This window comes from Mytilus trossulus, chromosome 10 (genome assembly GCF_036588685.1).
Source record: "Mytilus trossulus isolate FHL-02 chromosome 10, PNRI_Mtr1.1.1.hap1, whole genome shotgun sequence".
In the NCBI taxonomy this organism is placed as follows: Eukaryota; Metazoa; Mollusca; class Bivalvia; order Mytilida; family Mytilidae; genus Mytilus; species Mytilus trossulus.
In genome coordinates, this window is record NC_086382.1 from 5,713,567 (window position 1) to 5,741,497 (window position 27,931).

At 37.5% G+C, this 27,931-nt stretch overlaps 42 non-coding genes across 42 annotated transcripts; 22 read left to right on the forward strand and 20 right to left on the reverse strand.

Moving 5' to 3' along the window:
• The first annotated feature begins 115 nt into the window (after window positions 1-115).
• On the forward strand, window positions 116-231 carry Trnal-caa (transfer RNA leucine (anticodon CAA)). The gene is made up of 2 exons: window positions 116-154; window positions 186-231. It is a non-coding gene; the product is annotated as a tRNA-Leu (tRNA).
• Window positions 232-984: 753 nt separating this feature from the next.
• Trnal-uag (transfer RNA leucine (anticodon UAG)) lies at window positions 985-1,065 on the reverse strand. The gene has a single exon. It is a non-coding gene; the product is annotated as a tRNA-Leu (tRNA).
• Window positions 1,066-1,437: 372 nt separating this feature from the next.
• On the forward strand, window positions 1,438-1,552 carry Trnal-caa (transfer RNA leucine (anticodon CAA)). The gene is made up of 2 exons: window positions 1,438-1,475; window positions 1,507-1,552. It is a non-coding gene; the product is annotated as a tRNA-Leu (tRNA).
• A 747-nt stretch (window positions 1,553-2,299) lies between these two features.
• Window positions 2,300-2,381, reverse strand: Trnal-uag (transfer RNA leucine (anticodon UAG)). The gene has a single exon. It is a non-coding gene; the product is annotated as a tRNA-Leu (tRNA).
• A 373-nt stretch (window positions 2,382-2,754) lies between these two features.
• Window positions 2,755-2,868, forward strand: Trnal-caa (transfer RNA leucine (anticodon CAA)). The gene is made up of 2 exons: window positions 2,755-2,792; window positions 2,823-2,868. It is a non-coding gene; the product is annotated as a tRNA-Leu (tRNA).
• Window positions 2,869-4,073: 1,205 nt separating this feature from the next.
• Window positions 4,074-4,188, forward strand: Trnal-caa (transfer RNA leucine (anticodon CAA)). Its single transcript has 2 exons — window positions 4,074-4,111; window positions 4,143-4,188. It is a non-coding gene; the product is annotated as a tRNA-Leu (tRNA).
• A 749-nt stretch (window positions 4,189-4,937) lies between these two features.
• Window positions 4,938-5,018, reverse strand: Trnal-uag (transfer RNA leucine (anticodon UAG)). The gene has a single exon. It is a non-coding gene; the product is annotated as a tRNA-Leu (tRNA).
• Window positions 5,019-5,391: 373 nt separating this feature from the next.
• Trnal-caa (transfer RNA leucine (anticodon CAA)) lies at window positions 5,392-5,506 on the forward strand. Its single transcript has 2 exons — window positions 5,392-5,429; window positions 5,461-5,506. It is a non-coding gene; the product is annotated as a tRNA-Leu (tRNA).
• Window positions 5,507-6,258: 752 nt separating this feature from the next.
• On the reverse strand, window positions 6,259-6,339 carry Trnal-uag (transfer RNA leucine (anticodon UAG)). The gene has a single exon. It is a non-coding gene; the product is annotated as a tRNA-Leu (tRNA).
• Window positions 6,340-6,712: 373 nt separating this feature from the next.
• Window positions 6,713-6,827, forward strand: Trnal-caa (transfer RNA leucine (anticodon CAA)). Its single transcript has 2 exons — window positions 6,713-6,750; window positions 6,782-6,827. It is a non-coding gene; the product is annotated as a tRNA-Leu (tRNA).
• Window positions 6,828-7,578: 751 nt separating this feature from the next.
• Window positions 7,579-7,659, reverse strand: Trnal-uag (transfer RNA leucine (anticodon UAG)). The gene has a single exon. It is a non-coding gene; the product is annotated as a tRNA-Leu (tRNA).
• A 373-nt stretch (window positions 7,660-8,032) lies between these two features.
• Window positions 8,033-8,147, forward strand: Trnal-caa (transfer RNA leucine (anticodon CAA)). Its single transcript has 2 exons — window positions 8,033-8,070; window positions 8,102-8,147. It is a non-coding gene; the product is annotated as a tRNA-Leu (tRNA).
• Window positions 8,148-8,897: 750 nt separating this feature from the next.
• On the reverse strand, window positions 8,898-8,978 carry Trnal-uag (transfer RNA leucine (anticodon UAG)). The gene has a single exon. It is a non-coding gene; the product is annotated as a tRNA-Leu (tRNA).
• Window positions 8,979-9,351: 373 nt separating this feature from the next.
• On the forward strand, window positions 9,352-9,466 carry Trnal-caa (transfer RNA leucine (anticodon CAA)). Its single transcript has 2 exons — window positions 9,352-9,389; window positions 9,421-9,466. It is a non-coding gene; the product is annotated as a tRNA-Leu (tRNA).
• Window positions 9,467-10,216: 750 nt separating this feature from the next.
• On the reverse strand, window positions 10,217-10,297 carry Trnal-uag (transfer RNA leucine (anticodon UAG)). Its single transcript has one exon. It is a non-coding gene; the product is annotated as a tRNA-Leu (tRNA).
• Window positions 10,298-10,670: 373 nt separating this feature from the next.
• Window positions 10,671-10,785, forward strand: Trnal-caa (transfer RNA leucine (anticodon CAA)). The gene is made up of 2 exons: window positions 10,671-10,708; window positions 10,740-10,785. It is a non-coding gene; the product is annotated as a tRNA-Leu (tRNA).
• A 750-nt stretch (window positions 10,786-11,535) lies between these two features.
• On the reverse strand, window positions 11,536-11,616 carry Trnal-uag (transfer RNA leucine (anticodon UAG)). The gene has a single exon. It is a non-coding gene; the product is annotated as a tRNA-Leu (tRNA).
• A 373-nt stretch (window positions 11,617-11,989) lies between these two features.
• Window positions 11,990-12,104, forward strand: Trnal-caa (transfer RNA leucine (anticodon CAA)). The gene is made up of 2 exons: window positions 11,990-12,027; window positions 12,059-12,104. It is a non-coding gene; the product is annotated as a tRNA-Leu (tRNA).
• A 750-nt stretch (window positions 12,105-12,854) lies between these two features.
• Window positions 12,855-12,935, reverse strand: Trnal-uag (transfer RNA leucine (anticodon UAG)). Its single transcript has one exon. It is a non-coding gene; the product is annotated as a tRNA-Leu (tRNA).
• Window positions 12,936-13,308: 373 nt separating this feature from the next.
• On the forward strand, window positions 13,309-13,423 carry Trnal-caa (transfer RNA leucine (anticodon CAA)). Its single transcript has 2 exons — window positions 13,309-13,346; window positions 13,378-13,423. It is a non-coding gene; the product is annotated as a tRNA-Leu (tRNA).
• Window positions 13,424-14,173: 750 nt separating this feature from the next.
• Window positions 14,174-14,254, reverse strand: Trnal-uag (transfer RNA leucine (anticodon UAG)). The gene has a single exon. It is a non-coding gene; the product is annotated as a tRNA-Leu (tRNA).
• Window positions 14,255-14,627: 373 nt separating this feature from the next.
• Trnal-caa (transfer RNA leucine (anticodon CAA)) lies at window positions 14,628-14,742 on the forward strand. Its single transcript has 2 exons — window positions 14,628-14,665; window positions 14,697-14,742. It is a non-coding gene; the product is annotated as a tRNA-Leu (tRNA).
• Window positions 14,743-15,492: 750 nt separating this feature from the next.
• On the reverse strand, window positions 15,493-15,573 carry Trnal-uag (transfer RNA leucine (anticodon UAG)). The gene has a single exon. It is a non-coding gene; the product is annotated as a tRNA-Leu (tRNA).
• Window positions 15,574-15,946: 373 nt separating this feature from the next.
• Trnal-caa (transfer RNA leucine (anticodon CAA)) lies at window positions 15,947-16,061 on the forward strand. The gene is made up of 2 exons: window positions 15,947-15,984; window positions 16,016-16,061. It is a non-coding gene; the product is annotated as a tRNA-Leu (tRNA).
• Window positions 16,062-16,811: 750 nt separating this feature from the next.
• Trnal-uag (transfer RNA leucine (anticodon UAG)) lies at window positions 16,812-16,892 on the reverse strand. The gene has a single exon. It is a non-coding gene; the product is annotated as a tRNA-Leu (tRNA).
• A 373-nt stretch (window positions 16,893-17,265) lies between these two features.
• On the forward strand, window positions 17,266-17,380 carry Trnal-caa (transfer RNA leucine (anticodon CAA)). Its single transcript has 2 exons — window positions 17,266-17,303; window positions 17,335-17,380. It is a non-coding gene; the product is annotated as a tRNA-Leu (tRNA).
• Window positions 17,381-18,130: 750 nt separating this feature from the next.
• Window positions 18,131-18,211, reverse strand: Trnal-uag (transfer RNA leucine (anticodon UAG)). Its single transcript has one exon. It is a non-coding gene; the product is annotated as a tRNA-Leu (tRNA).
• Window positions 18,212-18,584: 373 nt separating this feature from the next.
• On the forward strand, window positions 18,585-18,699 carry Trnal-caa (transfer RNA leucine (anticodon CAA)). The gene is made up of 2 exons: window positions 18,585-18,622; window positions 18,654-18,699. It is a non-coding gene; the product is annotated as a tRNA-Leu (tRNA).
• A 750-nt stretch (window positions 18,700-19,449) lies between these two features.
• Window positions 19,450-19,530, reverse strand: Trnal-uag (transfer RNA leucine (anticodon UAG)). Its single transcript has one exon. It is a non-coding gene; the product is annotated as a tRNA-Leu (tRNA).
• Window positions 19,531-19,903: 373 nt separating this feature from the next.
• Window positions 19,904-20,018, forward strand: Trnal-caa (transfer RNA leucine (anticodon CAA)). The gene is made up of 2 exons: window positions 19,904-19,941; window positions 19,973-20,018. It is a non-coding gene; the product is annotated as a tRNA-Leu (tRNA).
• A 750-nt stretch (window positions 20,019-20,768) lies between these two features.
• Window positions 20,769-20,849, reverse strand: Trnal-uag (transfer RNA leucine (anticodon UAG)). The gene has a single exon. It is a non-coding gene; the product is annotated as a tRNA-Leu (tRNA).
• A 373-nt stretch (window positions 20,850-21,222) lies between these two features.
• On the forward strand, window positions 21,223-21,337 carry Trnal-caa (transfer RNA leucine (anticodon CAA)). Its single transcript has 2 exons — window positions 21,223-21,260; window positions 21,292-21,337. It is a non-coding gene; the product is annotated as a tRNA-Leu (tRNA).
• A 750-nt stretch (window positions 21,338-22,087) lies between these two features.
• Trnal-uag (transfer RNA leucine (anticodon UAG)) lies at window positions 22,088-22,168 on the reverse strand. Its single transcript has one exon. It is a non-coding gene; the product is annotated as a tRNA-Leu (tRNA).
• A 373-nt stretch (window positions 22,169-22,541) lies between these two features.
• Trnal-caa (transfer RNA leucine (anticodon CAA)) lies at window positions 22,542-22,656 on the forward strand. The gene is made up of 2 exons: window positions 22,542-22,579; window positions 22,611-22,656. It is a non-coding gene; the product is annotated as a tRNA-Leu (tRNA).
• A 750-nt stretch (window positions 22,657-23,406) lies between these two features.
• Window positions 23,407-23,487, reverse strand: Trnal-uag (transfer RNA leucine (anticodon UAG)). Its single transcript has one exon. It is a non-coding gene; the product is annotated as a tRNA-Leu (tRNA).
• Window positions 23,488-23,860: 373 nt separating this feature from the next.
• Trnal-caa (transfer RNA leucine (anticodon CAA)) lies at window positions 23,861-23,975 on the forward strand. The gene is made up of 2 exons: window positions 23,861-23,898; window positions 23,930-23,975. It is a non-coding gene; the product is annotated as a tRNA-Leu (tRNA).
• Window positions 23,976-24,724: 749 nt separating this feature from the next.
• On the reverse strand, window positions 24,725-24,805 carry Trnal-uag (transfer RNA leucine (anticodon UAG)). The gene has a single exon. It is a non-coding gene; the product is annotated as a tRNA-Leu (tRNA).
• Window positions 24,806-25,178: 373 nt separating this feature from the next.
• Window positions 25,179-25,293, forward strand: Trnal-caa (transfer RNA leucine (anticodon CAA)). The gene is made up of 2 exons: window positions 25,179-25,216; window positions 25,248-25,293. It is a non-coding gene; the product is annotated as a tRNA-Leu (tRNA).
• A 750-nt stretch (window positions 25,294-26,043) lies between these two features.
• Trnal-uag (transfer RNA leucine (anticodon UAG)) lies at window positions 26,044-26,124 on the reverse strand. Its single transcript has one exon. It is a non-coding gene; the product is annotated as a tRNA-Leu (tRNA).
• A 373-nt stretch (window positions 26,125-26,497) lies between these two features.
• Trnal-caa (transfer RNA leucine (anticodon CAA)) lies at window positions 26,498-26,612 on the forward strand. Its single transcript has 2 exons — window positions 26,498-26,535; window positions 26,567-26,612. It is a non-coding gene; the product is annotated as a tRNA-Leu (tRNA).
• Window positions 26,613-27,362: 750 nt separating this feature from the next.
• Window positions 27,363-27,443, reverse strand: Trnal-uag (transfer RNA leucine (anticodon UAG)). Its single transcript has one exon. It is a non-coding gene; the product is annotated as a tRNA-Leu (tRNA).
• A 373-nt stretch (window positions 27,444-27,816) lies between these two features.
• Trnal-caa (transfer RNA leucine (anticodon CAA)) lies at window positions 27,817-27,931 on the forward strand. The gene is made up of 2 exons: window positions 27,817-27,854; window positions 27,886-27,931. It is a non-coding gene; the product is annotated as a tRNA-Leu (tRNA).

Genomic DNA, 27,931 nt, shown 5'->3' on the forward strand with positions numbered 1-27,931 from the left:
AAAATGCGCCAATTACGAATTTAATTAAAAAACCAAAAGGACAAGTTATTCAGTTATAATGTTTTCCGTACCTTAGACGATGGTTAACTATTAAAATTAGCCGGATTGTTGTCATGTCAGGTTGGCCGAGTGGTCTAAGGGCGCCAGACTCAAGGTTAATACCTTCCCATTCGTGGGAATGAGTGTTCTGGTCCACTTATGTGGGCGTGGGTTCGAATCCCACATCTGACACCATATATTTTTGATCACTTTCTACACTTCATTTGTAACATGGTTTCATGAAATGGTCTTTTGCCAATTTGTTAACGGTTAAACCTTTAGTGTATAGAAAAAAGCTATTACGAAAGAAAAAAAAACCTCATATGCGACATTTATGTTAATATTCTTTCTTGTCCAAATCAGAGTGTCATAATTTAGTACGGTTATCAATTGCTGAACGATCAGTGGATTGAAAATAGCTTATGTAAACTCAGTTTGAGGAAAGAGCCAAATGAATCCTCAATAATCAAAAATAGATTTTACATAGTGGGTAGAACGTTAAAACGGAGGAGTGAGTTTTTAGGGCGGGAGAAGAAATTGTTCACTTCTTGAATGCTATCCTTTTCCCAAAGAACGCTGAATTAACTTCATGTTTGTATTTTTAAGTTCGTGGATTGGATTTTCCCAACCACCGTTCAATACGCCTGAAGTCCGTGCAAATGTATAGCCGACTGGTGTGTCCAAAATGCAAACGGAAAAAAATATAGGTACTGACTGAAAGCATCAAGTGCATGAAAGTAGATAATTCGCAATTTGTATTCAGTTGGAAACGGGTAATATTTATTATCGTTCATTTGTAAGAATGTTTTAAAAAAAAAAAAAAAAACACACACACATCGTTCGCGTTCTTAGCTAGCTAAGCTCTCTCTCTCAAAATACTTGACAGGGTCGGAAAGAGTCTTTCATTCTTTTGGATAGAAAAATTGAACTGTTCAGTAAAAATTCTGGCAGCGGTGGGATTCGAACCCACGCCTCAATGAGACTGGTGCCTAAAACCAGCGCCTTAGACCGCTCGGCCACGCTACCTTACGACTTTTCTGCTGATATTTTATATATTTGTCAACTGGCTTCGTAAAAAAAAAGAATGTCGGTTTGTTTAGTTTGCCCTATACGGTTCTAGTGGGAAGTGTTCAAGTGAGAATTGAGGCTTAGGGAGTAAAGAAAGTGAGACGAAATGAATGGCCCATCTTCAACTCCATTTGGAACAATTTTGAGTAATCATATAAAACGTCCATTTGGCAGATGAAAAAAGGTTAGAAATGAGGAAACATTTCCTCAAATCTAAAATGCGCCAATTACGAATTTAATTAAAAACCAAAAAGGACAAGTTATTCAGTTATAATGTTTTCCGTACCTTAGACGATGGTTAACTATTAAAATTAGCCGGATTGTTGTCATGTCAGGTTGGCCGAGTGGTCTAAGGCGCCAGACTCAAGGTTAATACCTTCCCATTCGTGGGAATGAGTGTTCTGGTCCACTTATGTGGGCGTGGGTTCGAATCCCACATCTGACACCATATATTTTTGATCACTTTCTACACTTCATTTGTAACATGGTTTCATGAAATGGTCTTTTGCCAATTTGTTAACGGTTAAACCTTTAGTGTATAGAAAAAGCTATTACGAAAGAAAAAAAACCCTCATATGCGACATTTATGTTAATATTCTTTCTTGTCCAAATCAGAGTGTCATAATTTAGTACGGTTATCAATTGCTGAACGATCAGTGGATTGAAAATAGCTTATGTAAACTCAGTTTGAGGAAAGAGCCAAATGAATCCTCAATATCAAAAATAGATTTTACATAGTGGGTAGACGTTAAAACGGAGGAGTGAGTTTTTAGGGCGGGAGAAGAAATTGTTCACTCTTGAAATGCTATCCTTTTCCCAAAGAACGCTGAATTAACTTCATGTTTGTATTTTTAAGTTCGTGGATTGGATTTTCCCAACCACCGTTCAATACGCCTGAAGTCCGTGCAAATGTATAGCCGACTGGTGTGTCCAAAATGCAAACGGAAAAAAATATAGGTACTGACTGAAAGCATCAAGTGCATGAAAGTAGATAATTCGCAATTTGTATTCAGTTGGAAACGGGTAATATTTATTATCGTTCATTTGTAAGAATGTTAAAAAAAAAAAAAAAACACACACACATCGTTCGCGTTCTTAGCTAGCTAGCTCTCTCTCTCAAATACTTGACAGGGTCGGAAAGAGTCTTTCATTCTTTTGGATAGAAAAATTGAACTGTTCAGTAAAAAATTCTTGGCAGCGGTGGGATTCGAACCCACGCCTCAATGAGACTGGTGCCTAAAACCAGCGCCCTTAGACCGCTCGGCCACGCTACCTTACGACTTTTCTGCTGATATTTATATATTTGTCAACTGGCTTCGTAAAAAAAAAGAATGTCGGTTTGTTTAAGTTTGCCCTATACGGTTCTAGTGGGAAGTGTTCAAGTGAGAATTGAGGCTTAGGGAGTAAAAGAAAGTGAGACGAAATGAATGGCCCATCTTCAACTCCATTTGGAACAATTTTGAGTAATCATATAAAACGTCCATTTGGCAGATGAAAAAAAGGTTAGAAATGAGGAAACATTTCCTCAAATCTAAAATGCGCCAATTACGAATTTAATTAAAAACCAAAAGGACAAGTTATTCAGTTATAATGTTTTCCGTACCTTAGACGATGGTTAACTATTAAAATTAGCCGGATTGTTGTCATGTCAGGTTGGCCGAGTGGTCTAAGGCGCCAGACTCAAGGTAATACCTTCCCATTCGTGGGAATGAGTGTTCTGGTCCACTTATGTGGGCGTGGGTTCGAATCCCACATCTGACACCATATATTTTTGATCACTTTCTACACTTCATTTGTAACATGGTTTTCATGAAATGGTCTTTTGCCAATTTGTTAACGGTTAAACCTTTAGTGTATAGAAAAAGCTATTACGAAAGAAAAAAAACCTCATATGCGACATTTATGTTAATATTCTTTCTTGTCCAAATCAGAGTGTCATAATTTAGTACGCGTTATCAATTGCTGAACGATCAGTGGATTGAAAATAGCTTATGTAAACTCAGTTTGAGGAAAGAGCCAAATGAATCCTCAATAATCAAAAATAGATTTTACATAGTGGGTAGAACGTTAAAACGGAGGAGTGAGTTTTTAGGGCGGGAGAAGAAATTGTTCACTCTTGAATGCTATCCTTTTCCCAAAGAACGCTGAATTAACTTCATGTTTGTATTTTTAAGTTCGTGGATTGGATTTTCCCAAACCACCGTTCATACGCCTGAAGTCCGTGCAAATGTATAGCCGACTGGTGTGTCCAAAATGCAAACGGAAAAAATATAGGTACTGACTGAAAGCATCAAGTGCATGAAAGTAGATAATTCGCAATTTGTATTCAGTTGGAAACGGGTAATATTTATTATCGTTCATTTGTAAGAATGTTTAAAAAAAAAAAAAAAACCACACACACATCGTTCGCGTTCTTAGCTAGCTAGCTCTCTCTCTCAAAATACTTGACAGGGTCGGAAAGAGTCTTTCATTCTTTTGGATAGAAAAATTGAACTGTTCAGTAAAAAATTCTTGGCAGCGGTGGGATTCGAACCCACGCCTCAATGAGACTGGGTGCCTAAAACCAGCGCCTTAGACCGCTCGGCACGCTACCTTACGACTTTTCTGCTGATATTTTATATATTTGTCAACTGGCTTCGTAAAAAAAAAAGAATGTCGGTTTGTTTAGTTTGCCCTATACGGTTCTAGTGGGAAGTGTTCAAGTGAGAATTGAGGCTTAGGGAGTAAAAGAAAGTGAGACGAAATGAATGGCCCATCTTCAACTCCATTTGGAACAATTTGAGTAATCATATAAAACGTCCATTTGGCAGATGAAAAAAAGGTTAGAAATGAGGAAACATTTCCTCAAATCTAAAATGCGCCAATTACGAATTTAATTAAAAACCAAAAGGACAAGTTATTCAGTTATAATGTTTTCCGTACCTTAGACGATGGTTAACTATTAAAATTAGCCGGATTGTTGTCATGTCAGGTTGGCCGAGTGGTCTAAGGCGCCAGACTCAAGGTTAATACCTTCCCATTCGTGGGAATGAGTGTTCTGGTCCACTTATGTGGGCGTGGGTTCGAATCCCACATCTGACACCATATATTTTTGATCACTTTCTACACTTCATTTGTAACATGGTTTCATGAAATGGTCTTTTGCCAATTTGTTAACGGTTAAACCTTTAGTGTATAGAAAAAGCTATTACGAAAGAAAAAAAACCTCATATGCGACATTTATGTTAATATTCTTTCTTGTCCAAATCAGAGTGTCATAATTTAGTACGGTTATCAATTGCTGAACGATCAGTGGATTGAAAATAGCTTATGTAAACTCAGTTTGAGGAAAGAGCCAAATGAATCCTCAATAATCAAAAATAGATTTTACATAGTGGGTAGAACGTTAAAACGGAGGAGTGAGTTTTTAGGGCGGGAGAAGAAATTGTTCACTCTTGAATGCTATCCTTTTCCCAAAGAACGCTGAATTAACTTCATGTTTGTATTTTTAAGTTCGTGGATTGGATTTTCCCAACCACCGTTCAATACGCCTGAAGTCCGTGCAAATGTATAGCCGACTGGTGTGTCCAAAATGCAAACGGAAAAAAATATAGGTACTGACTGAAAGCATCAAGTGCATGAAAGTAGATAATTCGCAATTTGTATTCAGTTGGAAACGGGTAATATTTATTATCGTTCATTTGTAAGAATGTTAAAAAAAAAAAAAAAACCACACACACATCGTTCGCGTTCTTAGCTAGCTAGCTCTCTCTCTCAAAATACTTGACAGGGTCGGAAAGAGTCTTTCATTCTTTTGGATAGAAAAATTGAACTGTTCAGTAAAAAATTCTTGGCAGCGGTGGGATTCGAACCCACGCCTCAATGAGACTGGTGCCTAAAACCAGCGCCTTAGACCGCTCGGCCACGCTACCTTACGACTTTTCTGCTGATATTTTATATATTTGTCAACTGGCTTCGTAAAAAAAAAGAATGTCGGTTTGTTTAGTTTGCCCTATACGGTTCTAGTGGGAAGTGTTCAAGTGAGAATTGAGGCTTAGGGAGTAAAAGAAAGTGAGACGAAATGAATGGCCCATCTTCAACTCCATTTGGAACAATTTTGAGTAATCATATAAAACGTCCATTTGGCAGATGAAAAAAAGGTTAGAAATGAGGAAACATTTCCTCAAATCTAAAATGCGCCAATTACGAATTTAATTAAAAACCAAAAGGACAAGTTATTCAGTTATAATGTTTTCCGTACCTTAGACGATGGTTAACTATTAAAATTAGCCGGATTGTTGTCATGTCAGGTTGGCCGAGTGGTCTAAGGCGCCAGACTCAAGGTTAATACCTTCCCATTCGTGGGAATGAGTGTTCTGGTCCACTTATGTGGGCGTGGGTTCGAATCCCACATCTGACACCATATATTTTTGATCACTTTCTACACTTCATTTGTAACATGGTTTCATGAAATGGTCTTTTGCCAATTTGTTAACGGTTAAACCTTTAGTGTATAGAAAAAGCTATTACGAAAGAAAAAAAACCTCATATGCGACATTTATGTTAATATTCTTTCTTGTCCAAATCAGAGTGTCATAATTTAGTACGGTTATCAATTGCTGAACGATCAGTGGATTGAAAATAGCTTATGTAAACTCAGTTTGAGGAAAGAGCCAAATGAATCCTCAATAATCAAAAATAGATTTTACATAGTGGGTAGAACGTTAAAACGGAGGAGTGAGTTTTTAGGGCGGGAGAAGAAATTGTTCACTCTTGAATGCTATCCTTTTCCCAAAGAACGCTGAATTAACTTCATGTTTGTATTTTTAAGTTCGTGGATTGGATTTTCCCAACCACCGTTCAATACGCCTGAAGTCCGTGCAAATGTATAGCCGACTGGTGTGTCCAAAATGCAAACGGAAAAAAATATAGGTACTGACTGAAAGCATCAAGTGCATGAAAGTAGATAATTCGCAATTTGTATTCAGTTGGAAACGGGTAATATTTATTATCGTTCATTTGTAAGAATGTTTAAAAAAAAAAAAAAAAAACCACACACACATCGTTCGCGTTCTTAGCTAGCTAGCTCTCTCTCTCAAAATACTTGACAGGGTCGGAAAGAGTCTTTCATTCTTTTGGATAGAAAAATTGAACTGTTCAGTAAAAAATTCTTGGCAGCGGTGGGATTCGAACCCACGCCTCAATGAGACTGGTGCCTAAAACCAGCGCCTTAGACCGCTCGGCCACGCTACCTTACGACTTTTCTGCTGATATTTTATATATTTGTCAACTGGCTTCGTAAAAAAAAAGAATGTCGGTTTGTTTAGTTTGCCCTATACGGTTCTAGTGGGAAGTGTTCAAGTGAGAATTGAGGCTTAGGGAGTAAAAGAAAGTGAGACGAAATGAATGGCCCATCTTCAACTCCATTTGGAACAATTTTGAGTAATCATATAAAACGTCCATTTGGCAGATGAAAAAAAGGTTAGAAATGAGGAAACATTTCCTCAAATCTAAAATGCGCCAATTACGAATTTAATTAAAAACCAAAAGGACAAGTTATTCAGTTATAATGTTTTCCGTACCTTAGACGATGGTTAACTATTAAAATTAGCCGGATTGTTGTCATGTCAGGTTGGCCGAGTGGTCTAAGGCGCCAGACTCAAGGTTAATACCTTCCCATTCGTGGGAATGAGTGTTCTGGTCCACTTATGTGGGCGTGGGTTCGAATCCCACATCTGACACCATATATTTTTGATCACTTTCTACACTTCATTTGTAACATGGTTTCATGAAATGGTCTTTTGCCAATTTGTTAACGGTTAAACCTTTAGTGTATAGAAAAAGCTATTACGAAAGAAAAAAAACCTCATATGCGACATTTATGTTAATATTCTTTCTTGTCCAAATCAGAGTGTCATAATTTAGTACGGTTATCAATTGCTGAACGATCAGTGGATTGAAAATAGCTTATGTAAACTCAGTTTGAGGAAAGAGCCAAATGAATCCTCAATAATCAAAAATAGATTTTACATAGTGGGTAGAACGTTAAAACGGAGGAGTGAGTTTTTAGGGCGGGAGAAGAAATTGTTCACTCTTGAATGCTATCCTTTTCCCAAAGAACGCTGAATTAACTTCATGTTTGTATTTTTAAGTTCGTGGATTGGATTTTCCCAACCACCGTTCAATACGCCTGAAGTCCGTGCAAATGTATAGCCGACTGGTGTGTCCAAAATGCAAACGGAAAAAAATATAGGTACTGACTGAAAGCATCAAGTGCATGAAAGTAGATAATTCGCAATTTGTATTCAGTTGGAAACGGGTAATATTTATTATCGTTCATTTGTAAGAATGTTTAAAAAAAAAAAAAAAAACCACACACACATCGTTCGCGTTCTTAGCTAGCTAGCTCTCTCTCTCAAAATACTTGACAGGGTCGGAAAGAGTCTTTCATTCTTTTGGATAGAAAAATTGAACTGTTCAGTAAAAAATTCTTGGCAGCGGTGGGATTCGAACCCACGCCTCAATGAGACTGGTGCCTAAAACCAGCGCCTTAGACCGCTCGGCCACGCTACCTTACGACTTTTCTGCTGATATTTTATATATTTGTCAACTGGCTTCGTAAAAAAAAAGAATGTCGGTTTGTTTAGTTTGCCCTATACGGTTCTAGTGGGAAGTGTTCAAGTGAGAATTGAGGCTTAGGGAGTAAAAGAAAGTGAGACGAAATGAATGGCCCATCTTCAACTCCATTTGGAACAATTTTGAGTAATCATATAAAACGTCCATTTGGCAGATGAAAAAAAGGTTAGAAATGAGGAAACATTTCCTCAAATCTAAAATGCGCCAATTACGAATTTAATTAAAAACCAAAAGGACAAGTTATTCAGTTATAATGTTTTCCGTACCTTAGACGATGGTTAACTATTAAAATTAGCCGGATTGTTGTCATGTCAGGTTGGCCGAGTGGTCTAAGGCGCCAGACTCAAGGTTAATACCTTCCCATTCGTGGGAATGAGTGTTCTGGTCCACTTATGTGGGCGTGGGTTCGAATCCCACATCTGACACCATATATTTTTGATCACTTTCTACACTTCATTTGTAACATGGTTTCATGAAATGGTCTTTTGCCAATTTGTTAACGGTTAAACCTTTAGTGTATAGAAAAAGCTATTACGAAAGAAAAAAAACCTCATATGCGACATTTATGTTAATATTCTTTCTTGTCCAAATCAGAGTGTCATAATTTAGTACGGTTATCAATTGCTGAACGATCAGTGGATTGAAAATAGCTTATGTAAACTCAGTTTGAGGAAAGAGCCAAATGAATCCTCAATAATCAAAAATAGATTTTACATAGTGGGTAGAACGTTAAAACGGAGGAGTGAGTTTTTAGGGCGGGAGAAGAAATTGTTCACTCTTGAATGCTATCCTTTTCCCAAAGAACGCTGAATTAACTTCATGTTTGTATTTTTAAGTTCGTGGATTGGATTTTCCCAACCACCGTTCAATACGCCTGAAGTCCGTGCAAATGTATAGCCGACTGGTGTGTCCAAAATGCAAACGGAAAAAAATATAGGTACTGACTGAAAGCATCAAGTGCATGAAAGTAGATAATTCGCAATTTGTATTCAGTTGGAAACGGGTAATATTTATTATCGTTCATTTGTAAGAATGTTTAAAAAAAAAAAAAAAACCACACACACATCGTTCGCGTTCTTAGCTAGCTAGCTCTCTCTCTCAAAATACTTGACAGGGTCGGAAAGAGTCTTTCATTCTTTTGGATAGAAAAATTGAACTGTTCAGTAAAAAATTCTTGGCAGCGGTGGGATTCGAACCCACGCCTCAATGAGACTGGTGCCTAAAACCAGCGCCTTAGACCGCTCGGCCACGCTACCTTACGACTTTTCTGCTGATATTTTATATATTTGTCAACTGGCTTCGTAAAAAAAAAGAATGTCGGTTTGTTTAGTTTGCCCTATACGGTTCTAGTGGGAAGTGTTCAAGTGAGAATTGAGGCTTAGGGAGTAAAAGAAAGTGAGACGAAATGAATGGCCCATCTTCAACTCCATTTGGAACAATTTTGAGTAATCATATAAAACGTCCATTTGGCAGATGAAAAAAAGGTTAGAAATGAGGAAACATTTCCTCAAATCTAAAATGCGCCAATTACGAATTTAATTAAAAACCAAAAGGACAAGTTATTCAGTTATAATGTTTTCCGTACCTTAGACGATGGTTAACTATTAAAATTAGCCGGATTGTTGTCATGTCAGGTTGGCCGAGTGGTCTAAGGCGCCAGACTCAAGGTTAATACCTTCCCATTCGTGGGAATGAGTGTTCTGGTCCACTTATGTGGGCGTGGGTTCGAATCCCACATCTGACACCATATATTTTTGATCACTTTCTACACTTCATTTGTAACATGGTTTCATGAAATGGTCTTTTGCCAATTTGTTAACGGTTAAACCTTTAGTGTATAGAAAAAGCTATTACGAAAGAAAAAAAACCTCATATGCGACATTTATGTTAATATTCTTTCTTGTCCAAATCAGAGTGTCATAATTTAGTACGGTTATCAATTGCTGAACGATCAGTGGATTGAAAATAGCTTATGTAAACTCAGTTTGAGGAAAGAGCCAAATGAATCCTCAATAATCAAAAATAGATTTTACATAGTGGGTAGAACGTTAAAACGGAGGAGTGAGTTTTTAGGGCGGGAGAAGAAATTGTTCACTCTTGAATGCTATCCTTTTCCCAAAGAACGCTGAATTAACTTCATGTTTGTATTTTTAAGTTCGTGGATTGGATTTTCCCAACCACCGTTCAATACGCCTGAAGTCCGTGCAAATGTATAGCCGACTGGTGTGTCCAAAATGCAAACGGAAAAAAATATAGGTACTGACTGAAAGCATCAAGTGCATGAAAGTAGATAATTCGCAATTTGTATTCAGTTGGAAACGGGTAATATTTATTATCGTTCATTTGTAAGAATGTTTAAAAAAAAAAAAAAAACCACACACACATCGTTCGCGTTCTTAGCTAGCTAGCTCTCTCTCTCAAAATACTTGACAGGGTCGGAAAGAGTCTTTCATTCTTTTGGATAGAAAAATTGAACTGTTCAGTAAAAAATTCTTGGCAGCGGTGGGATTCGAACCCACGCCTCAATGAGACTGGTGCCTAAAACCAGCGCCTTAGACCGCTCGGCCACGCTACCTTACGACTTTTCTGCTGATATTTTATATATTTGTCAACTGGCTTCGTAAAAAAAAAGAATGTCGGTTTGTTTAGTTTGCCCTATACGGTTCTAGTGGGAAGTGTTCAAGTGAGAATTGAGGCTTAGGGAGTAAAAGAAAGTGAGACGAAATGAATGGCCCATCTTCAACTCCATTTGGAACAATTTTGAGTAATCATATAAAACGTCCATTTGGCAGATGAAAAAAAGGTTAGAAATGAGGAAACATTTCCTCAAATCTAAAATGCGCCAATTACGAATTTAATTAAAAACCAAAAGGACAAGTTATTCAGTTATAATGTTTTCCGTACCTTAGACGATGGTTAACTATTAAAATTAGCCGGATTGTTGTCATGTCAGGTTGGCCGAGTGGTCTAAGGCGCCAGACTCAAGGTTAATACCTTCCCATTCGTGGGAATGAGTGTTCTGGTCCACTTATGTGGGCGTGGGTTCGAATCCCACATCTGACACCATATATTTTTGATCACTTTCTACACTTCATTTGTAACATGGTTTCATGAAATGGTCTTTTGCCAATTTGTTAACGGTTAAACCTTTAGTGTATAGAAAAAGCTATTACGAAAGAAAAAAAACCTCATATGCGACATTTATGTTAATATTCTTTCTTGTCCAAATCAGAGTGTCATAATTTAGTACGGTTATCAATTGCTGAACGATCAGTGGATTGAAAATAGCTTATGTAAACTCAGTTTGAGGAAAGAGCCAAATGAATCCTCAATAATCAAAAATAGATTTTACATAGTGGGTAGAACGTTAAAACGGAGGAGTGAGTTTTTAGGGCGGGAGAAGAAATTGTTCACTCTTGAATGCTATCCTTTTCCCAAAGAACGCTGAATTAACTTCATGTTTGTATTTTTAAGTTCGTGGATTGGATTTTCCCAACCACCGTTCAATACGCCTGAAGTCCGTGCAAATGTATAGCCGACTGGTGTGTCCAAAATGCAAACGGAAAAAAATATAGGTACTGACTGAAAGCATCAAGTGCATGAAAGTAGATAATTCGCAATTTGTATTCAGTTGGAAACGGGTAATATTTATTATCGTTCATTTGTAAGAATGTTTAAAAAAAAAAAAAAAACCACACACACATCGTTCGCGTTCTTAGCTAGCTAGCTCTCTCTCTCAAAATACTTGACAGGGTCGGAAAGAGTCTTTCATTCTTTTGGATAGAAAAATTGAACTGTTCAGTAAAAAATTCTTGGCAGCGGTGGGATTCGAACCCACGCCTCAATGAGACTGGTGCCTAAAACCAGCGCCTTAGACCGCTCGGCCACGCTACCTTACGACTTTTCTGCTGATATTTTATATATTTGTCAACTGGCTTCGTAAAAAAAAAGAATGTCGGTTTGTTTAGTTTGCCCTATACGGTTCTAGTGGGAAGTGTTCAAGTGAGAATTGAGGCTTAGGGAGTAAAAGAAAGTGAGACGAAATGAATGGCCCATCTTCAACTCCATTTGGAACAATTTTGAGTAATCATATAAAACGTCCATTTGGCAGATGAAAAAAAGGTTAGAAATGAGGAAACATTTCCTCAAATCTAAAATGCGCCAATTACGAATTTAATTAAAAACCAAAAGGACAAGTTATTCAGTTATAATGTTTTCCGTACCTTAGACGATGGTTAACTATTAAAATTAGCCGGATTGTTGTCATGTCAGGTTGGCCGAGTGGTCTAAGGCGCCAGACTCAAGGTTAATACCTTCCCATTCGTGGGAATGAGTGTTCTGGTCCACTTATGTGGGCGTGGGTTCGAATCCCACATCTGACACCATATATTTTTGATCACTTTCTACACTTCATTTGTAACATGGTTTCATGAAATGGTCTTTTGCCAATTTGTTAACGGTTAAACCTTTAGTGTATAGAAAAAGCTATTACGAAAGAAAAAAAACCTCATATGCGACATTTATGTTAATATTCTTTCTTGTCCAAATCAGAGTGTCATAATTTAGTACGGTTATCAATTGCTGAACGATCAGTGGATTGAAAATAGCTTATGTAAACTCAGTTTGAGGAAAGAGCCAAATGAATCCTCAATAATCAAAAATAGATTTTACATAGTGGGTAGAACGTTAAAACGGAGGAGTGAGTTTTTAGGGCGGGAGAAGAAATTGTTCACTCTTGAATGCTATCCTTTTCCCAAAGAACGCTGAATTAACTTCATGTTTGTATTTTTAAGTTCGTGGATTGGATTTTCCCAACCACCGTTCAATACGCCTGAAGTCCGTGCAAATGTATAGCCGACTGGTGTGTCCAAAATGCAAACGGAAAAAAATATAGGTACTGACTGAAAGCATCAAGTGCATGAAAGTAGATAATTCGCAATTTGTATTCAGTTGGAAACGGGTAATATTTATTATCGTTCATTTGTAAGAATGTTTAAAAAAAAAAAAAAAACCACACACACATCGTTCGCGTTCTTAGCTAGCTAGCTCTCTCTCTCAAAATACTTGACAGGGTCGGAAAGAGTCTTTCATTCTTTTGGATAGAAAAATTGAACTGTTCAGTAAAAAATTCTTGGCAGCGGTGGGATTCGAACCCACGCCTCAATGAGACTGGTGCCTAAAACCAGCGCCTTAGACCGCTCGGCCACGCTACCTTACGACTTTTCTGCTGATATTTTATATATTTGTCAACTGGCTTCGTAAAAAAAAAGAATGTCGGTTTGTTTAGTTTGCCCTATACGGTTCTAGTGGGAAGTGTTCAAGTGAGAATTGAGGCTTAGGGAGTAAAAGAAAGTGAGACGAAATGAATGGCCCATCTTCAACTCCATTTGGAACAATTTTGAGTAATCATATAAAACGTCCATTTGGCAGATGAAAAAAAGGTTAGAAATGAGGAAACATTTCCTCAAATCTAAAATGCGCCAATTACGAATTTAATTAAAAACCAAAAGGACAAGTTATTCAGTTATAATGTTTTCCGTACCTTAGACGATGGTTAACTATTAAAATTAGCCGGATTGTTGTCATGTCAGGTTGGCCGAGTGGTCTAAGGCGCCAGACTCAAGGTTAATACCTTCCCATTCGTGGGAATGAGTGTTCTGGTCCACTTATGTGGGCGTGGGTTCGAATCCCACATCTGACACCATATATTTTTGATCACTTTCTACACTTCATTTGTAACATGGTTTCATGAAATGGTCTTTTGCCAATTTGTTAACGGTTAAACCTTTAGTGTATAGAAAAAGCTATTACGAAAGAAAAAAAACCTCATATGCGACATTTATGTTAATATTCTTTCTTGTCCAAATCAGAGTGTCATAATTTAGTACGGTTATCAATTGCTGAACGATCAGTGGATTGAAAATAGCTTATGTAAACTCAGTTTGAGGAAAGAGCCAAATGAATCCTCAATAATCAAAAATAGATTTTACATAGTGGGTAGAACGTTAAAACGGAGGAGTGAGTTTTTAGGGCGGGAGAAGAAATTGTTCACTCTTGAATGCTATCCTTTTCCCAAAGAACGCTGAATTAACTTCATGTTTGTATTTTTAAGTTCGTGGATTGGATTTTCCCAACCACCGTTCAATACGCCTGAAGTCCGTGCAAATGTATAGCCGACTGGTGTGTCCAAAATGCAAACGGAAAAAAATATAGGTACTGACTGAAAGCATCAAGTGCATGAAAGTAGATAATTCGCAATTTGTATTCAGTTGGAAACGGGTAATATTTATTATCGTTCATTTGTAAGAATGTTTAAAAAAAAAAAAAAAACCACACACACATCGTTCGCGTTCTTAGCTAGCTAGCTCTCTCTCTCAAAATACTTGACAGGGTCGGAAAGAGTCTTTCATTCTTTTGGATAGAAAAATTGAACTGTTCAGTAAAAAATTCTTGGCAGCGGTGGGATTCGAACCCACGCCTCAATGAGACTGGTGCCTAAAACCAGCGCCTTAGACCGCTCGGCCACGCTACCTTACGACTTTTCTGCTGATATTTTATATATTTGTCAACTGGCTTCGTAAAAAAAAAGAATGTCGGTTTGTTTAGTTTGCCCTATACGGTTCTAGTGGGAAGTGTTCAAGTGAGAATTGAGGCTTAGGGAGTAAAAGAAAGTGAGACGAAATGAATGGCCCATCTTCAACTCCATTTGGAACAATTTTGAGTAATCATATAAAACGTCCATTTGGCAGATGAAAAAAAGGTTAGAAATGAGGAAACATTTCCTCAAATCTAAAATGCGCCAATTACGAATTTAATTAAAAACCAAAAGGACAAGTTATTCAGTTATAATGTTTTCCGTACCTTAGACGATGGTTAACTATTAAAATTAGCCGCATTGTTGTCATGTCAGGTTGGCCGAGTGGTCTAAGGCGCCAGACTCAAGGTTAATACCTTCCCATTCGTGGGAATGAGTGTTCTGGTCCACTTATGTGGGCGTGGGTTCGAATCCCACATCTGACACCATATATTTTTGATCACTTTCTACACTTCATTTGTAACATGGTTTCATGAAATGGTCTTTTGCCAATTTGTTAACGGTTAAACCTTTAGTGTATAGAAAAAGCTATTACGAAAGAAAAAAAACCTCATATGCGACATTTATGTTAATATTCTTTCTTGTCCAAATCAGAGTGTCATAATTTAGTACGGTTATCAATTGCTGAACGATCAGTGGATTGAAAATAGCTTATGTAAACTCAGTTTGAGGAAAGAGCCAAATGAATCCTCAATAATCAAAAATAGATTTTACATAGTGGGTAGAACGTTAAAACGGAGGAGTGAGTTTTTAGGGCGGGAGAAGAAATTGTTCACTCTTGAATGCTATCCTTTTCCCAAAGAACGCTGAATTAACTTCATGTTTGTATTTTTAAGTTCGTGGATTGGATTTTCCCAACCACCGTTCAATACGCCTGAAGTCCGTGCAAATGTATAGCCGACTGGTGTGTCCAAAATGCAAACGGAAAAAAATATAGGTACTGACTGAAAGCATCAAGTGCATGAAAGTAGATAATTCGCAATTTGTATTCAGTTGGAAACGGGTAATATTTATTATCGTTCATTTGTAAGAATGTTTAAAAAAAAAAAAAAAACCACACACACATCGTTCGCGTTCTTAGCTAGCTAGCTCTCTCTCTCAAAATACTTGACAGGGTCGGAAAGAGTCTTTCATTCTTTTGGATAGAAAAATTGAACTGTTCAGTAAAAAATTCTTGGCAGCGGTGGGATTCGAACCCACGCCTCAATGAGACTGGTGCCTAAAACCAGCGCCTTAGACCGCTCGGCCACGCTACCTTACGACTTTTCTGCTGATATTTTATATATTTGTCAACTGGCTTCGTAAAAAAAAAGAATGTCGGTTTGTTTAGTTTGCCCTATACGGTTCTAGTGGGAAGTGTTCAAGTGAGAATTGAGGCTTAGGGAGTAAAAGAAAGTGAGACGAAATGAATGGCCCATCTTCAACTCCATTTGGAACAATTTTGAGTAATCATATAAAACGTCCATTTGGCAGATGAAAAAAAGGTTAGAAATGAGGAAACATTTCCTCAAATCTAAAATGCGCCAATTACGAATTTAATTAAAAACCAAAAGGACAAGTTATTCAGTTATAATGTTTTCCGTACCTTAGACGATGGTTAACTATTAAAATTAGCCGCATTGTTGTCATGTCAGGTTGGCCGAGTGGTCTAAGGCGCCAGACTCAAGGTTAATACCTTCCCATTCGTGGGAATGAGTGTTCTGGTCCACTTATGTGGGCGTGGGTTCGAATCCCACATCTGACACCATATATTTTTGATCACTTTCTACACTTCATTTGTAACATGGTTTCATGAAATGGTCTTTTGCCAATTTGTTAACGGTTAAACCTTTAGTGTATAGAAAAAGCTATTACGAAAGAAAAAAAACCTCATATGCGACATTTATGTTAATATTCTTTCTTGTCCAAATCAGAGTGTCATAATTTAGTACGGTTATCAATTGCTGAACGATCAGTGGATTGAAAATAGCTTATGTAAACTCAGTTTGAGGAAAGAGCCAAATGAATCCTCAATAATCAAAAATAGATTTTACATAGTGGGTAGAACGTTAAAACGGAGGAGTGAGTTTTTAGGGCGGGAGAAGAAATTGTTCACTCTTGAATGCTATCCTTTTCCCAAAGAACGCTGAATTAACTTCATGTTTGTATTTTTAAGTTCGTGGATTGGATTTTCCCAACCACCGTTCAATACGCCTGAAGTCCGTGCAAATGTATAGCCGACTGGTGTGTCCAAAATGCAAACGGAAAAAAATATAGGTACTGACTGAAAGCATCAAGTGCATGAAAGTAGATAATTCGCAATTTGTATTCAGTTGGAAACGGGTAATATTTATTATCGTTCATTTGTAAGAATGTTTAAAAAAAAAAAAAAAACCACACACACATCGTTCGCGTTCTTAGCTAGCTAGCTCTCTCTCTCAAAATACTTGACAGGGTCGGAAAGAGTCTTTCATTCTTTTGGATAGAAAAATTGAACTGTTCAGTAAAAAATTCTTGGCAGCGGTGGGATTCGAACCCACGCCTCAATGAGACTGGTGCCTAAAACCAGCGCCTTAGACCGCTCGGCCACGCTACCTTACGACTTTTCTGCTGATATTTTATATATTTGTCAACTGGCTTCGTAAAAAAAAAGAATGTCGGTTTGTTTAGTTTGCCCTATACGGTTCTAGTGGGAAGTGTTCAAGTGAGAATTGAGGCTTAGGGAGTAAAAGAAAGTGAGACGAAATGAATGGCCCATCTTCAACTCCATTTGGAACAATTTTGAGTAATCATATAAAACGTCCATTTGGCAGATGAAAAAAAGGTTAGAAATGAGGAAACATTTCCTCAAATCTAAAATGCGCCAATTACGAATTTAATTAAAAACCAAAAGGACAAGTTATTCAGTTATAATGTTTTCCGTACCTTAGACGATGGTTAACTATTAAAATTAGCCGGATTGTTGTCATGTCAGGTTGGCCGAGTGGTCTAAGGCGCCAGACTCAAGGTTAATACCTTCCCATTCGTGGGAATGAGTGTTCTGGTCCACTTATGTGGGCGTGGGTTCGAATCCCACATCTGACACCATATATTTTTGATCACTTTCTACACTTCATTTGTAACATGGTTTCATGAAATGGTCTTTTGCCAATTTGTTAACGGTTAAACCTTTAGTGTATAGAAAAAGCTATTACGAAAGAAAAAAAACCTCATATGCGACATTTATGTTAATATTCTTTCTTGTCCAAATCAGAGTGTCATAATTTAGTACGGTTATCAATTGCTGAACGATCAGTGGATTGAAAATAGCTTATGTAAACTCAGTTTGAGGAAAGAGCCAAATGAATCCTCAATAATCAAAAATAGATTTTACATAGTGGGTAGAACGTTAAAACGGAGGAGTGAGTTTTTAGGGCGGGAGAAGAAATTGTTCACTCTTGAATGCTATCCTTTTCCCAAAGAACGCTGAATTAACTTCATGTTTGTATTTTTAAGTTCGTGGATTGGATTTTCCCAACCACCGTTCAATACGCCTGAAGTCCGTGCAAATGTATAGCCGACTGGTGTGTCCAAAATGCAAACGGAAAAAAATATAGGTACTGACTGAAAGCATCAAGTGCATGAAAGTAGATAATTCGCAATTTGTATTCAGTTGGAAACGGGTAATATTTATTATCGTTCATTTGTAAGAATGTTTAAAAAAAAAAAAAAAACCACACACACATCGTTCGCGTTCTTAGCTAGCTAGCTCTCTCTCTCAAAATACTTGACAGGGTCGGAAAGAGTCTTTCATTCTTTTGGATAGAAAAATTGAACTGTTCAGTAAAAAATTCTTGGCAGCGGTGGGATTCGAACCCACGCCTCAATGAGACTGGTGCCTAAAACCAGCGCCTTAGACCGCTCGGCCACGCTACCTTACGACTTTTCTGCTGATATTTTATATATTTGTCAACTGGCTTCGTAAAAAAAAAGAATGTCGGTTTGTTTAGTTTGCCCTATACGGTTCTAGTGGGAAGTGTTCAAGTGAGAATTGAGGCTTAGGGAGTAAAAGAAAGTGAGACGAAATGAATGGCCCATCTTCAACTCCATTTGGAACAATTTTGAGTAATCATATAAAACGTCCATTTGGCAGATGAAAAAAAGGTTAGAAATGAGGAAACATTTCCTCAAATCTAAAATGCGCCAATTACGAATTTAATTAAAAACCAAAAGGACAAGTTATTCAGTTATAATGTTTTCCGTACCTTAGACGATGGTTAACTATTAAAATTAGCCGGATTGTTGTCATGTCAGGTTGGCCGAGTGGTCTAAGGCGCCAGACTCAAGGTTAATACCTTCCCATTCGTGGGAATGAGTGTTCTGGTCCACTTATGTGGGCGTGGGTTCGAATCCCACATCTGACACCATATATTTTTGATCACTTTCTACACTTCATTTGTAACATGGTTTCATGAAATGGTCTTTTGCCAATTTGTTAACGGTTAAACCTTTAGTGTATAGAAAAAGCTATTACGAAAGAAAAAAAACCTCATATGCGACATTTATGTTAATATTCTTTCTTGTCCAAATCAGAGTGTCATAATTTAGTACGGTTATCAATTGCTGAACGATCAGTGGATTGAAAATAGCTTATGTAAACTCAGTTTGAGGAAAGAGCCAAATGAATCCTCAATAATCAAAAATAGATTTTACATAGTGGGTAGAACGTTAAAACGGAGGAGTGAGTTTTTAGGGCGGGAGAAGAAATTGTTCACTCTTGAATGCTATCCTTTTCCCAAAGAACGCTGAATTAACTTCATGTTTGTATTTTTAAGTTCGTGGATTGGATTTTCCCAACCACCGTTCAATACGCCTGAAGTCCGTGCAAATGTATAGCCGACTGGTGTGTCCAAAATGCAAACGGAAAAAAATATAGGTACTGACTGAAAGCATCAAGTGCATGAAAGTAGATAATTCGCAATTTGTATTCAGTTGGAAACGGGTAATATTTATTATCGTTCATTTGTAAGAATGTTTAAAAAAAAAAAAAAAACCACACACACATCGTTCGCGTTCTTAGCTAGCTAGCTCTCTCTCTCAAAATACTTGACAGGGTCGGAAAGAGTCTTTCATTCTTTTGGATAGAAAAATTGAACTGTTCAGTAAAAAATTCTTGGCAGCGGTGGGATTCGAACCCACGCCTCAATGAGACTGGTGCCTAAAACCAGCGCCTTAGACCGCTCGGCCACGCTACCTTACGACTTTTCTGCTGATATTTTATATATTTGTCAACTGGCTTCGTAAAAAAAAAGAATGTCGGTTTGTTTAGTTTGCCCTATACGGTTCTAGTGGGAAGTGTTCAAGTGAGAATTGAGGCTTAGGGAGTAAAAGAAAGTGAGACGAAATGAATGGCCCATCTTCAACTCCATTTGGAACAATTTTGAGTAATCATATAAAACGTCCATTTGGCAGATGAAAAAAAGGTTAGAAATGAGGAAACATTTCCTCAAATCTAAAATGCGCCAATTACGAATTTAATTAAAAACCAAAAGGACAAGTTATTCAGTTATAATGTTTTCCGTACCTTAGACGATGGTTAACTATTAAAATTAGCCGGATTGTTGTCATGTCAGGTTGGCCGAGTGGTCTAAGGCGCCAGACTCAAGGTTAATACCTTCCCATTCGTGGGAATGAGTGTTCTGGTCCACTTATGTGGGCGTGGGTTCGAATCCCACATCTGACACCATATATTTTTGATCACTTTCTACACTTCATTTGTAACATGGTTTCATGAAATGGTCTTTTGCCAATTTGTTAACGGTTAAACCTTTAGTGTATAGAAAAAGCTATTACGAAAGAAAAAAAACCTCATATGCGACATTTATGTTAATATTCTTTCTTGTCCAAATCAGAGTGTCATAATTTAGTACGGTTATCAATTGCTGAACGATCAGTGGATTGAAAATAGCTTATGTAAACTCAGTTTGAGGAAAGAGCCAAATGAATCCTCAATAATCAAAAATAGATTTTACATAGTGGGTAGAACGTTAAAACGGAGGAGTGAGTTTTTAGGGCGGGAGAAGAAATTGTTCACTCTTGAATGCTATCCTTTTCCCAAAGAACGCTGAATTAACTTCATGTTTGTATTTTTAAGTTCGTGGATTGGATTTTCCCAACCACCGTTCAATACGCCTGAAGTCCGTGCAAATGTATAGCCGACTGGTGTGTCCAAAATGCAAACGGAAAAAAATATAGGTACTGACTGAAAGCATCAAGTGCATGAAAGTAGATAATTCGCAATTTGTATTCAGTTGGAAACGGGTAATATTTATTATCGTTCATTTGTAAGAATGTTTAAAAAAAAAAAAAAAACCACACACACATCGTTCGCGTTCTTAGCTAGCTAGCTCTCTCTCTCAAAATACTTGACAGGGTCGGAAAGAGTCTTTCATTCTTTTGGATAGAAAAATTGAACTGTTCAGTAAAAAATTCTTGGCAGCGGTGGGATTCGAACCCACGCCTCAATGAGACTGGTGCCTAAAACCAGCGCCTTAGACCGCTCGGCCACGCTACCTTACGACTTTTCTGCTGATATTTTATATATTTGTCAACTGGCTTCGTAAAAAAAAAGAATGTCGGTTTGTTTAGTTTGCCCTATACGGTTCTAGTGGGAAGTGTTCAAGTGAGAATTGAGGCTTAGGGAGTAAAAGAAAGTGAGACGAAATGAATGGCCCATCTTCAACTCCATTTGGAACAATTTTGAGTAATCATATAAAACGTCCATTTGGCAGATGAAAAAAAGGTTAGAAATGAGGAAACATTTCCTCAAATCTAAAATGCGCCAATTACGAATTTAATTAAAAACCAAAAGGACAAGTTATTCAGTTATAATGTTTTCCGTACCTTAGACGATGGTTAACTATTAAAATTAGCCGGATTGTTGTCATGTCAGGTTGGCCGAGTGGTCTAAGGCGCCAGACTCAAGGTTAATACCTTCCCATTCGTGGGAATGAGTGTTCTGGTCCACTTATGTGGGCGTGGGTTCGAATCCCACATCTGACACCATATATTTTTGATCACTTTCTACACTTCATTTGTAACATGGTTTCATGAAATGGTCTTTTGCCAATTTGTTAACGGTTAAACCTTTAGTGTATAGAAAAAGCTATTACGAAAGAAAAAAAACCTCATATGCGACATTTATGTTAATATTCTTTCTTGTCCAAATCAGAGTGTCATAATTTAGTACGGTTATCAATTGCTGAACGATCAGTGGATTGAAAATAGCTTATGTAAACTCAGTTTGAGGAAAGAGCCAAATGAATCCTCAATAATCAAAAATAGATTTTACATAGTGGGTAGAACGTTAAAACGGAGGAGTGAGTTTTTAGGGCGGGAGAAGAAATTGTTCACTCTTGAATGCTATCCTTTTCCCAAAGAACGCTGAATTAACTTCATGTTTGTATTTTTAAGTTCGTGGATTGGATTTTCCCAACCACCGTTCAATACGCCTGAAGTCCGTGCAAATGTATAGCCGACTGGTGTGTCCAAAATGCAAACGGAAAAAAATATAGGTACTGACTGAAAGCATCAAGTGCATGAAAGTAGATAATTCGCAATTTGTATTCAGTTGGAAACGGGTAATATTTATTATCGTTCATTTGTAAGAATGTTTAAAAAAAAAAAAAAAACCACACACACATCGTTCGCGTTCTTAGCTAGCTAGCTCTCTCTCTCAAAATACTTGACAGGGTCGGAAAGAGTCTTTCATTCTTTTGGATAGAAAAATTGAACTGTTCAGTAAAAAATTCTTGGCAGCGGTGGGATTCGAACCCACGCCTCAATGAGACTGGTGCCTAAAACCAGCGCCTTAGACCGCTCGGCCACGCTACCTTACGACTTTTCTGCTGATATTTTATATATTTGTCAACTGGCTTCGTAAAAAAAAAGAATGTCGGTTTGTTTAGTTTGCCCTATACGGTTCTAGTGGGAAGTGTTCAAGTGAGAATTGAGGCTTAGGGAGTAAAAGAAAGTGAGACGAAATGAATGGCCCATCTTCAACTCCATTTGGAACAATTTTGAGTAATCATATAAAACGTCCATTTGGCAGATGAAAAAAAGGTTAGAAATGAGGAAACATTTCCTCAAATCTAAAATGCGCCAATTACGAATTTAATTAAAAACCAAAAGGACAAGTTATTCAGTTATAATGTTTTCCGTACCTTAGACGATGGTTAACTATTAAAATTAGCCGGATTGTTGTCATGTCAGGTTGGCCGAGTGGTCTAAGGCGCCAGACTCAAGGTTAATACCTTCCCATTCGTGGGAATGAGTGTTCTGGTCCACTTATGTGGGCGTGGGTTCGAATCCCACATCTGACACCATATATTTTTGATCACTTTCTACACTTCATTTGTAACATGGTTTCATGAAATGGTCTTTTGCCAATTTGTTAACGGTTAAACCTTTAGTGTATAGAAAAAGCTATTACGAAAGAAAAAAAACCTCATATGCGACATTTATGTTAATATTCTTTCTTGTCCAAATCAGAGTGTCATAATTTAGTACGGTTATCAATTGCTGAACGATCAGTGGATTGAAAATAGCTTATGTAAACTCAGTTTGAGGAAAGAGCCAAATGAATCCTCAATAATCAAAAATAGATTTTACATAGTGGGTAGAACGTTAAAACGGAGGAGTGAGTTTTTAGGGCGGGAGAAGAAATTGTTCACTCTTGAATGCTATCCTTTTCCCAAAGAACGCTGAATTAACTTCATGTTTGTATTTTTAAGTTCGTGGATTGGATTTTCCCAACCACCGTTCAATACGCCTGAAGTCCGTGCAAATGTATAGCCGACTGGTGTGTCCAAAATGCAAACGGAAAAAAATATAGGTACTGACTGAAAGCATCAAGTGCATGAAAGTAGATAATTCGCAATTTGTATTCAGTTGGAAACGGGTAATATTTATTATCGTTCATTTGTAAGAATGTTTAAAAAAAAAAAAAAAACCACACACACATCGTTCGCGTTCTTAGCTAGCTAGCTCTCTCTCTCAAAATACTTGACAGGGTCGGAAAGAGTCTTTCATTCTTTTGGATAGAAAAATTGAACTGTTCAGTAAAAAATTCTTGGCAGCGGTGGGATTCGAACCCACGCCTCAATGAGACTGGTGCCTAAAACCAGCGCCTTAGACCGCTCGGCCACGCTACCTTACGACTTTTCTGCTGATATTTTATATATTTGTCAACTGGCTTCGTAAAAAAAAAGAATGTCGGTTTGTTTAGTTTGCCCTATACGGTTCTAGTGGGAAGTGTTCAAGTGAGAATTGAGGCTTAGGGAGTAAAAGAAAGTGAGACGAAATGAATGGCCCATCTTCAACTCCATTTGGAACAATTTTGAGTAATCATATAAAACGTCCATTTGGCAGATGAAAAAAAGGTTAGAAATGAGGAAACATTTCCTCAAATCTAAAATGCGCCAATTACGAATTTAATTAAAAACCAAAAGGACAAGTTATTCAGTTATAATGTTTTCCGTACCTTAGACGATGGTTAACTATTAAAATTAGCCGGATTGTTGTCATGTCAGGTTGGCCGAGTGGTCTAAGGCGCCAGACTCAAGGTTAATACCTTCCCATTCGTGGGAATGAGTGTTCTGGTCCACTTATGTGGGCGTGGGTTCGAATCCCACATCTGACACCATATATTTTTGATCACTTTCTACACTTCATTTGTAACATGGTTTCATGAAATGGTCTTTTGCCAATTTGTTAACGGTTAAACCTTTAGTGTATAGAAAAAGCTATTACGAAAGAAAAAAAACCTCATATGCGACATTTATGTTAATATTCTTTCTTGTCCAAATCAGAGTGTCATAATTTAGTACGGTTATCAATTGCTGAACGATCAGTGGATTGAAAATAGCTTATGTAAACTCAGTTTGAGGAAAGAGCCAAATGAATCCTCAATAATCAAAAATAGATTTTACATAGTGGGTAGAACGTTAAAACGGAGGAGTGAGTTTTTAGGGCGGGAGAAGAAATTGTTCACTCTTGAATGCTATCCTTTTCCCAAAGAACGCTGAATTAACTTCATGTTTGTATTTTTAAGTTCGTGGATTGGATTTTCCCAACCACCGTTCAATACGCCTGAAGTCCGTGCAAATGTATAGCCGACTGGTGTGTCCAAAATGCAAACGGAAAAAAATATAGGTACTGACTGAAAGCATCAAGTGCATGAAAGTAGATAATTCGCAATTTGTATTCAGTTGGAAACGGGTAATATTTATTATCGTTCATTTGTAAGAATGTTTAAAAAAAAAAAAAAACCACACACACATCGTTCGCGTTCTTAGCTAGCTAGCTCTCTCTCTCAAAATACTTGACAGGGTCGGAAAGAGTCTTTCATTCTTTTGGATAGAAAAATTGAACTGTTCAGTAAAAAATTCTTGGCAGCGGTGGGATTCGAACCCACGCCTCAATGAGACTGGTGCCTAAAACCAGCGCCTTAGACCGCTCGGCCACGCTACCTTACGACTTTTCTGCTGATATTTTATATATTTGTCAACTGGCTTCGTAAAAAAAAAGAATGTCGGTTTGTTTAGTTTGCCCTATACGGTTCTAGTGGGAAGTGTTCAAGTGAGAATTGAGGCTTAGGGAGTAAAAGAAAGTGAGACGAAATGAATGGCCCATCTTCAACTCCATTTGGAACAATTTTGAGTAATCATATAAAACGTCCATTTGGCAGATGAAAAAAAGGTTAGAAATGAGGAAACATTTCCTCAAATCTAAAATGCGCCAATTACGAATTTAATTAAAAACCAAAAGGACAAGTTATTCAGTTATAATGTTTTCCGTACCTTAGACGATGGTTAACTATTAAAATTAGCCGGATTGTTGTCATGTCAGGTTGGCCGAGTGGTCTAAGGCGCCAGACTCAAGGTTAATACCTTCCCATTCGTGGGAATGAGTGTTCTGGTCCACTTATGTGGGCGTGGGTTCGAATCCCACATCTGACACCATATATTTTTGATCACTTTCTACACTTCATTTGTAACATGGTTTCATGAAATGGTCTTTTGCCAATTTGTTAACGGTTAAACCTTTAGTGTATAGAAAAAGCTATTACGAAAGAAAAAAAACCTCATATGCGACATTTATGTTAATATTCTTTCTTGTCCAAATCAGAGTGTCATAATTTAGTACGGTTATCAATTGCTGAACGATCAGTGGATTGAAAATAGCTTATGTAAACTCAGTTTGAGGAAAGAGCCAAATGAATCCTCAATAATCAAAAATAGATTTTACATAGTGGGTAGAACGTTAAAACGGAGGAGTGAGTTTTTAGGGCGGGAGAAGAAATTGTTCACTCTTGAATGCTATCCTTTTCCCAAAGAACGCTGAATTAACTTCATGTTTGTATTTTTAAGTTCGTGGATTGGATTTTCCCAACCACCGTTCAATACGCCTGAAGTCCGTGCAAATGTATAGCCGACTGGTGTGTCCAAAATGCAAACGGAAAAAAATATAGGTACTGACTGAAAGCATCAAGTGCATGAAAGTAGATAATTCGCAATTTGTATTCAGTTGGAAACGGGTAATATTTATTATCGTTCATTTGTAAGAATGTTTAAAAAAAAAAAAAAAACCACACACACATCGTTCGCGTTCTTAGCTAGCTAGCTCTCTCTCTCAAAATACTTGACAGGGTCGGAAAGAGTCTTTCATTCTTTTGGATAGAAAAATTGAACTGTTCAGTAAAAAATTCTTGGCAGCGGTGGGATTCGAACCCACGCCTCAATGAGACTGGTGCCTAAAACCAGCGCCTTAGACCGCTCGGCCACGCTACCTTACGACTTTTCTGCTGATATTTTATATATTTGTCAACTGGCTTCGTAAAAAAAAAGAATGTCGGTTTGTTTAGTTTGCCCTATACGGTTCTAGTGGGAAGTGTTCAAGTGAGAATTGAGGCTTAGGGAGTAAAAGAAAGTGAGACGAAATGAATGGCCCATCTTCAACTCCATTTGGAACAATTTTGAGTAATCATATAAAACGTCCATTTGGCAGATGAAAAAAAGGTTAGAAATGAGGAAACATTTCCTCAAATCTAAAATGCGCCAATTACGAATTTAATTAAAAACCAAAAGGACAAGTTATTCAGTTATAATGTTTTCCGTACCTTAGACGATGGTTAACTATTAAAATTAGCCGGATTGTTGTCATGTCAGGTTGGCCGAGTGGTCTAAGGCGCCAGACTCAAGGTTAATACCTTCCCATTCGTGGGAATGAGTGTTCTGGTCCACTTATGTGGGCGTGGGTTCGAATCCCACATCTGACACCATATATTTTTGATCACTTTCTACACTTCATTTGTAACATGGTTTCATGAAATGGTCTTTTGCCAATTTGTTAACGGTTAAACCTTTAGTGTATAGAAAAAGCTATTACGAAAGAAAAAAAAACTCATATGCGACATTTATGTTAATATTCTTTCTTGTCCAAATCAGAGTGTCATAATTTAGTACGGTTATCAATTGCTGAACGATCAGTGGATTGAAAATAGCTTATGTAAACTCAGTTTGAGGAAAGAGCCAAATGAATCCTCAATAATCAAAAATAGATTTTACATAGTGGGTAGAACGTTAAAACGGAGGAGTGAGTTTTTAGGGCGGGAGAAGAAATTGTTCACTCTTGAATGCTATCCTTTTCCCAAAGAACGCTGAATTAACTTCATGTTTGTATTTTTAAGTTCGTGGATTGGATTTTCCCAACCACCGTTCAATACGCCTGAAGTCCGTGCAAATGTATAGCCGACTGGTGTGTCCAAAATGCAAACGGAAAAAAATATAGGTACTGACTGAAAGCATCAAGTGCATGAAAGTAGATAATTCGCAATTTGTATTCAGTTGGAAACGGGTAATATTTATTATCGTTCATTTGTAAGAATGTTTAAAAAAAAAAAAAAAACCACACACACATCGTTCGCGTTCTTAGCTAGCTAGCTCTCTCTCTCAAAATACTTGACAGGGTCGGAAAGAGTCTTTCATTCTTTTGGATAGAAAAATTGAACTGTTCAGTAAAAAATTCTTGGCAGCGGTGGGATTCGAACCCACGCCTCAATGAGACTGGTGCCTAAAACCAGCGCCTTAGACCGCTCGGCCACGCTACCTTACGACTTTTCTGCTGATATTTTATATATTTGTCAACTGGCTTCGTAAAAAAAAAGAATGTCGGTTTGTTTAGTTTGCCCTATACGGTTCTAGTGGGAAGTGTTCAAGTGAGAATTGAGGCTTAGGGAGTAAAAGAAAGTGAGACGAAATGAATGGCCCATCTTCAACTCCATTTGGAACAATTTTGAGTAATCATATAAAACGTCCATTTGGCAGATGAAAAAAAGGTTAGAAATGAGGAAACATTTCCTCAAATCTAAAATGCGCCAATTACGAATTTAATTAAAAACCAAAAGGACAAGTTATTCAGTTATAATGTTTTCCGTACCTTAGACGATGGTTAACTATTAAAATTAGCCGGATTGTTGTCATGTCAGGTTGGCCGAGTGGTCTAAGGCGCCAGACTCAAGGTTAATACCTTCCCATTCGTGGGAATGAGTGTTCTGGTCCACTTATGTGGGCGTGGGTTCGAATCCCACATCTGACA